Source organism: Odontesthes bonariensis, unplaced genomic scaffold, assembly GCF_027942865.1.
Source record: "Odontesthes bonariensis isolate fOdoBon6 unplaced genomic scaffold, fOdoBon6.hap1 scaffold_228, whole genome shotgun sequence".
In the NCBI taxonomy this organism is placed as follows: domain Eukaryota; kingdom Metazoa; phylum Chordata; class Actinopteri; order Atheriniformes; family Atherinopsidae; genus Odontesthes; species Odontesthes bonariensis.
The window spans coordinates 10,001-17,500 of record NW_027457436.1 but is presented as its reverse complement, the minus strand read 5'-3'; positions in this window follow the sequence as shown (position 1 = coordinate 17,500).

The following is a 7,500-nucleotide window of genomic DNA, read 5'->3' as shown; positions in this document are numbered from 1 at the left end:
TACACAGGTGTGGATGGAGGGCCTGGAGCCTGGTTCTTTTTCTTTTTCCTTTTTTTTTTTTTCAAAGTGTCTTACAGTACCAGGGGCGTGGAGCTCCAGGGGCTGCGGGTTGGGTGCCTAGGCCGGGGAGGGGTGCTTAAGTGTGGGTACACAGGTGTGGATGGAGGGCCTGGAGCCTGGTTCTTTTTCTTTTTCCCTTTTTTTTTTCAAAGTGTCTTACAGTACCAGGGGCGTGGAGCTCCAGGGGCTGCGGGTTGGGTGGCTAGGCCGGGGAGGGGTGCTTAAGTGTGGGTACACAGGTTTGGATGGAGGGCCTGGAGCCTGGTTCTCCTTAACCCTAGCCCTAGCCCCAACCCCAGCCGTAACCCTAACCCCGGCCCCAGCCCTGACTCTAGCCCCAGCCCTTACCCTAACCCAACCTAAACCCTGCCTCCAGCCCTAACCCCAGCCCCAACCCTAACCCTAACCCCAACCCCAACCCCAACCCTAACCCTAACCCTAACCCTAGCCCTAGCCCCAGCCCCAACCCTAACCCTAACCCCAGCTCCAACCCTAACCCTAACCCCAGCCCCAGCCCCAACCCTGATCCTGCCGGAGGGGCTGGAGCCCGGTTCTCCTTAACCCTAACCCCAGCCCCAACCCTAACCCTAACCCCAGCCCCAACCCTAACCCTAACCCCAGCTCCAGCCCTAACCCCAGCCCCAGCCCCAAACCGGCCCTAGGGCCTGGAGCCCGGTTCTCCTCAACCCTAACCCCAGCTCTAACCCTAACCCGGCTGGAGGGCATGGAGCCCGGTTCTCCTTAACCCTAACCCCAGCCCCAACCCTAACCCTAACCCCAGCTCTAGCCCTAACCCCAGCCCCAGCCCCAAACCGGCCCTAGGGCCTGGAGCCCGGTTCTCCTTAACCCTAACCCCAGCTCTAACCCTAACCCGGCTGGAGGGCATGGAGCCCGGTTCTCCTTAACCCTAACCCCAGCCCCAGCCCCCAAACCTAACCCTAACCCGGCCGGAGGGGCTGGAGCCCGGTTCTCCTTAACCCTAACCCGGGGTCGGCTTGTTTGAGAAAGAAACCCAGGAATCGCATTTTCCCGAGTTAAGACGAAATACGGAGTTTTGTAAAAAAAAAGATTTCCTTGGGCCAAACCAAGTTCAGACTCTTTAGTCCTTCATATATAGCCATTCCGAGTAGGTTCCATGCACAAAACCTCTTTAAATGGCCTTTTTTGACAAAGAAACCCAGGAATCGCCTTCTTTTCCGAGTTAAGACCAAATAAGGATTTTGTAAAAAATGATTTCCTTGGGCCAAACCAAGTTCAGACTCCTTAGTCCGTTATGTCTATGTTCATTCTGAGTAGGTTCCATGCACAAACCTCTTTAAATGGCCTTTTTTGAGAGAGAAACCCAGGAATCGCCTTCTTTTCCCGAGTTAAGACGAAATACGGATTTTTGTTAAAAAATGATTTCCTTGGGCCAAACCAAGTCAGACTCCTTAGTCCGTTATGTATATGTTCATTCTGAGTAGGTTCCATGCTTAAACCTCTTTAAATTGCCTTTTTGAGAAAGAAACACCGCAAAAGCTTTCCTTTGCGGAGTGATGTCGTTGCGCAGGGCATGAGTGCCTGGATGTTCTGAGAGGGGAGCAGGGATGAATGCCTGACCGAGGAGAGGTGCTGAAACTCGGCCTGGATGTGTGTCTGTGCGCAGGGCATGAGTGCCTGGATGCTGTGAGAGGGGAGCAGGGATGAATGCTGGACCGAGGAGAGGTGCTGAAACTCGGCCTGGATGTGTGTCTGTGCGCAGGGCATGAGTGCCTGGATGCTGTGAGAGGGGAGCAGGGATGAATGCTGGACCGAGGAGAGGTGCTGAAACTCGGCCTGGGTGTGTGACTGTGCGCAGGGCATGAGTGCCTGGATGCTGTGAGAGGGGAGCAGGGATGAATGCCTGACCGAGGAGAGGTGCTGAAACTCGGCCTGGATGTGTCATTGCGCAGGGCATGAGTGCCTGGATGCTATGAGAGTGGAGCAGGGATGAATGCTGGACCGAGCAGAGGTGCTGAAACTCGGCTGGATGTGTGTCTGTGCGCAGGGCATGAGTGCCTGGATGCTATGAGAGTGGAGCAGGGATGAATGCTGGACCGAGGAGAGGTGCTGAAACTCGGCAGGATGTGTGTCTGTGCGCAGGGCATGAGTGCCTGGATGCTGTGAGAGGGGAGCAGGGATGAATGCTGGACCGAGGAGAGGTGCTGAAACTCGGCCTGGGTGTGTGACTGTGCGCAGGGCATGAGTGCCTGGATGCTGTGAGAGGGGAGCAGGGATGAATGCCTGACCGAGGAGAGGTGCTGAAACTCGGCCTGGATGTGTCATTGCGCAGGCATGAGTGCCTGGATGCTATGAGAGTGGAGCAGGGATGAATGCTGGACCGAGCAGAGGTGCCTGAAACTCGGCCTGGATGTGTGTCTGTGCGCAGGGCATGAGTGCCTGGATGCTATGAGAGTGGAGCAGGATGAATGCTGGACCGAGGAGAGGTGCTGAAACTCGCCAGGATGTGTGTCTGTGCGCAGGGCATGAGTGCCTGGATGCTATGAGAGTGGAGCAGGGATGAATGCTGGACCGAGCAGAGGTGCTGAAACTCGGCCTGGATGTGTGTCTGTGCGCAGGCATGAGTGCCTGGATGCTATGAGAGTGGAGCAGGGATGAATGCTGGACCGAGGAGAGGTGCTGAAACTCGGCCAGGATGTGTGTCTGTGCGCAGGGCATGAGTGCCTGGATGCTATGAGAGTGGAGCAGGGATGAATGCTGGACCGAGGAGAGGTGCTGAAACTCGGCCTGGATCTGTGTCTGTGACTGGACGTTATGAGAGGGGAGCAGGGATGAATTCCTGACCGAGGAGAGGTGCTGAAACTCGGCCTGGATGTGTCATTGCACAGGGCATGAGTGCCTGGAATGTTCTGAGAGGGGAGCAGGGATGAATGCTGGACCGAGGAGAGGTGCTGAAACTCGGCCTGGATCTGTGTCTGTGACTGGACGTTATGAGAGGGGAGCAGGGATGAATTCCTGACGAGGAGAGGTGCTGAAACTCGGCCTGGATGTGTCATTGCACAGGGCATGAGTGCCTGGACGTTATGAGAGGGGAGCAGGGATGATGCCTGACCGAAGAGAGGTGCTGAAACTCGGCCTGGATGTGTGTCTCTGGGCCGGGCATGAGAGACTGGGCTGTTGGGAGAGGACGGCAGCCATGAATACTGGACCGAGGAGAGGTGCTGAAACTCGGCCTGGATGTGTGTCTGTGGGCAGGGCACGAGAGCCTGGATGTTGGGCATGAATCCCAGTTCAAAAAAAGGACCTTTTCTGAAAGAAACACAGGAATCGCCTTCTTTTCCGAGTTAAGACGAAATACGGATTTTTGTTAAAAAGTGATTTCCTTGGGCCAGAACAAGTTCAGACTCCTTGGTCCTTCATATATACATACATATATATCCATTCTAAGTAAGTTCCATGCATAAACCTGCACAAACCCGGATAAATGGCCTCTTTGGGATCAAAACACAGGAATCGCCTTCTTTTCCCGAGTTAAGACGAAATACGGATTTTTGTTAAAAAGTGATTCCTTGGGCCAGAACAAGTTCAGACTCCTTAGTCCTTCATATATACATACATATATATCCATTCTAAGGAAGTTCCATGCATAAACCTGCACAAACCCGGATAAATGGCCTCTTTTGGGATCAAAACACAGGAATCGCCTTCTTTTCCCGAGTTAAGACGAAATACGGATTTTTGTTAAAAAGTGATTTCCTTGGCCAGAACAAGTTCAGACTCCTTAGTCCTTCATATATACATAGAGATATATCCATTCTAAGTAAGTTCCATGCATAAACCTGCACAAACCCGGATAAATGGCCTCTTTTGAGATCAAAACACAGGAATCGCCTTCTTTTCCCGAGTTAAGACGAAATACGGATTTTTGTTAAAAAGTGATTCCTTGGGCCAGAACAAGTTCAGACTCCTTAGTCCTTCATATATACATAGAGATATATCCATTCTAAGTAAGTTCCATGCATAAACCTGCACAAACCCGGATAAATGGCCTCTTTTGAGATCAAAACACAGAATCGCCTTCTTTTCCCGAGTTAAGACCAATATACGGATTTTTGTTAAAAAGTGATTTCCTTGGGCCAGAACAAGTTCAGACTCCTAGTAGGAACCATGCACACACCTCTTTAAATGACCTTTATCCCGGTTCAGAAAACGCCAAAGTGTCAAAAAGTACCAGGGGCATGAAGCCCGGTTCAGAAAAACGTCAAAGTGTCAAAAAGTACCAGGCATGAAGCCCGGTTCAGAAAACGTCAAAGTGTCAAAAAGTACCAGGGGCATGAAGCCCGGTTCAGAAAAACGTCAAAGTGTCAAAAAGTACCAGGGGCATGAAGCCCGGTTCAGAAAAACGTCAAAGTGTCAAAAAGTACCAGGGGCATGAAGCCCGGTTCAGAAAACGTCAAAGTGTCAAAAAGTACCAGGGGCATGAAGCCCGGTTGAGAAATATTTTCTGAGTGCCAAAAAGTACCAGGGGTGAGAATCCCGGTTCAGAAAATTTTCTAAGTGCCACATAGTACCAGAGGTGAAAAAGTTTATAGTACCAGGGGTGATAAAGTTGGAAAAAATTTCTGTCAGAGAACGGGAAAAGGGGACGATGGGCCGAGTCAGCCAAGGCCCGCCCTATTCTCCCACACGACGAGGTTATTAGCAGACGACGAAAACACCATCTGCACGATTTCAGAAACCCAGTTTTCGGAAAAATATCTGATACCAGACTGGGACGGTGAATTGATAATCCGAAAGATGACACTTTCCACGGCCTGAAATGATGGAGGAAGGGGGGCAAAAGCTCCAGCCTGGCTCCTGGAGGAGGGGTCCAAAGCAAGAACGTGTGTCCGAGGATGGGTGCAGGAGAGCGGATTCAAGGCGCGGCTGACCGCTGGAAGCTCCAGGCCGGTTCCTGGAAGATGGGAGGCCGACTTTGGCAGAGCATGAGTCCGAGGAAGGTGCTGGAGAGCGGATTCAAGGCGCGGCTGACCGCTGGAAGCTCCAGGCTGGTTCTTTGAAGATGTGAGGCCGGCCTGGAGGAGAATGAGTCCGAGGAAGGTGCTGGAGAGCGGATTCAAGGTGCGGCTGACCGCTGGAAGCTCCAGGCTGGTTCTTTGAAGATGTGAGGCCGGCCTGGAGGAGCATGAGTCCGAGGAAGGTGCTTGAGAGCGGATTCAAGGTGCGGCTGACCGCTGGAAGCTCCAGGCTGGTTCTTTGAAGATGTGAGCCGGCCTGGAGGAGAATGAGTCCGAGATAGGTGCTGAGAGCGGATTCAAGGTGCGGCTGACCGCTGGAAGCTCCAGGCTGGTTCCTGAAGATGTGAGGCCGACTTTGGCAGAGCATGAGTCCGAGGAAGGTGCTTGAGAGCGGATTCAAGGTGCGGCTGACCGCTAGAAGCTCCAGGCTGGTTCCTGGAAGATGTGAGGCCGACTTTGGCAGAGCATGAGTCCGAGGAAGGTGCTGGAGAGCGGATTCAAGGTGCGGCTGACCGCTGGAAGCTCCAGGCTGGTTCTTTGAAGATGTGAGGCCGGCCTGGAGGAGAATGAGTCCGAGATAGGTGCTGGAGAGCGGATTCAAGGTGCGGCTGACCGCTGGAAGCTCCAGGCTGGTTCCTGGAAGATGGGAGGCCGACTTTGCAGAGCATGAGTCCGAGGAAGGTGCTTGAGAGCGGATTCAAGGCGCGGCTGACCGCTAAAGGCTCCAGGCTGGTTCCTGGAAGATGGGAGCCGGCCTGGAGGAGAATGTGTCCGAGGAAGGTGCTGGAGAGCGGATTCAAGGTGCGGCTGACCGCTGGAAGCTCCCGGCTGGTTCCTGGAAGATGGGAGGCCGACTTTGGCAGAGCATGAGTCCGAGGAAGGTGCTGGAGAGCGGATTCAAGGCGCGGCTGACCGCTAAAGGCTCCAGGCTGGTTCTTTGAAGATGTGAGGCCGGCCTGGAGGAGAGTGTGTCCGAGATAGGTGCTGGAGAGCGGATTCAAGGCGCGGCTGACCGCTGGAAGCTCCAGGCTGGTTCCTGGAAGATGGGAGGCCGACTTTGGCAGAGCATGAGTCCGAGGAAGGTGCTGGAGAGCGGATTCAAGGTGCGGCTGACCGCTGGAAGCTCCAGGCTGGTTCTTTGAAGATGTGAGGCCGGCCTGGAGGAGAATGAGTCCGAGGAAGGTGCTGGAGAGCGGATTCAAGGTGCGGCTGACCGCTGGTAGCTCCAGGCTGGTTCTTTGAAGATGTGAGGCCGGCCTGGAGGAGCATGAGTCCGAGGAAGGTGCTTGAGAGCGGATTCAAGGTGCGGCTGACCGCTGGAAGCTCCAGGCTGGTTCTTTGAAGATGTGAGGCCGGCCTGGAGGAGAATGAGTCCGAGATAGGTGCTGGAGAGCGGATTCAAGGTGCGGCTGACCGCTGGAAGCTCCAGGCTGGTTCCTGGAAGATGTGAGGCCGACTTTGGCAGAGCATGAGTCCGAGGAAGGTGCTTGAGAGCGGATTCAAGGTGCGGCTGACCGCTAGAAGCTCCAGGCTGGTTCCTGGAAGATGTGAGGCCGACTTTGGCAGAGCATGAGTCCGAGGAAGGTGCTGGAGAGCGATTCAAGGTGCGGCTGACCGCTGGAAGCTCCAGGCTGGTTCTTTGAAGATGTGAGGCCGGCCTGGAGGAGAATGAGTCCGAGATAGGTGCTGGAGAGCGGATTCAAGGTGCGGCTGACCGCTGGAAGCTCCAGGCTGGTTCCTGGAAGATGTGAGCCGACTTTGGCAGAGCATGAGTCCGAGGAAGGTGCTTGAGAGCGGATTCAAGGTGCGGTTGACCGCTAGAAGCTCCAGGCTGGTTCCTGGAAGATGTGAGGCCGACTTTGGCAGAGCATGAGTCGAGGAAGGTGCTGGAGAGCGGATTCAAGGTGCGGCTGACCGCTGGAAGCTCAGGCTGGTTCTTTGAAGATGTGAGGCCGGCCTGGAGGAGAATGAGTCCGAGGAAGGTGCTGGAGAGCGGATTCAAGGTGCGGCTGACCGCTGGAAGCTCCAGGCTGGTTCTTTGAAGATGTGAGGCCGGCCTGGAGGAGCATGAGTCCGAGGAAGGTGCTTGAGAGCGGATTCAAGGTGCGGCTGACCGCTGGAAGCTCCAGGCTGGTTCTTTGAAGATGTGAGGCCGGCCTGGAGGAGAATGAGTCCGAGATAGGTGCTGGAGAGCGGATTCAAGGTGCGGCTGACCGCTGGAAGCTCCAGGCTGGTTCCTGGAAGATGGAGGCGACTTTGGCAGAGCTTGAGTCCGAGGAAGGTGCTGGAGAGCGGATTCAAGGTGCGGCTGACCGCTGGAAGCTCCAGGCTGGTTCTTTGAAGATGTGAGGCCAGGCCTGGAGGAGAATGAGTCCGAGATAGGTGCTGGAGAGCGGATTCAAGGTGCGGCTGACCGCTGGAAGCTCCAGGCTGGTTCCTGGAA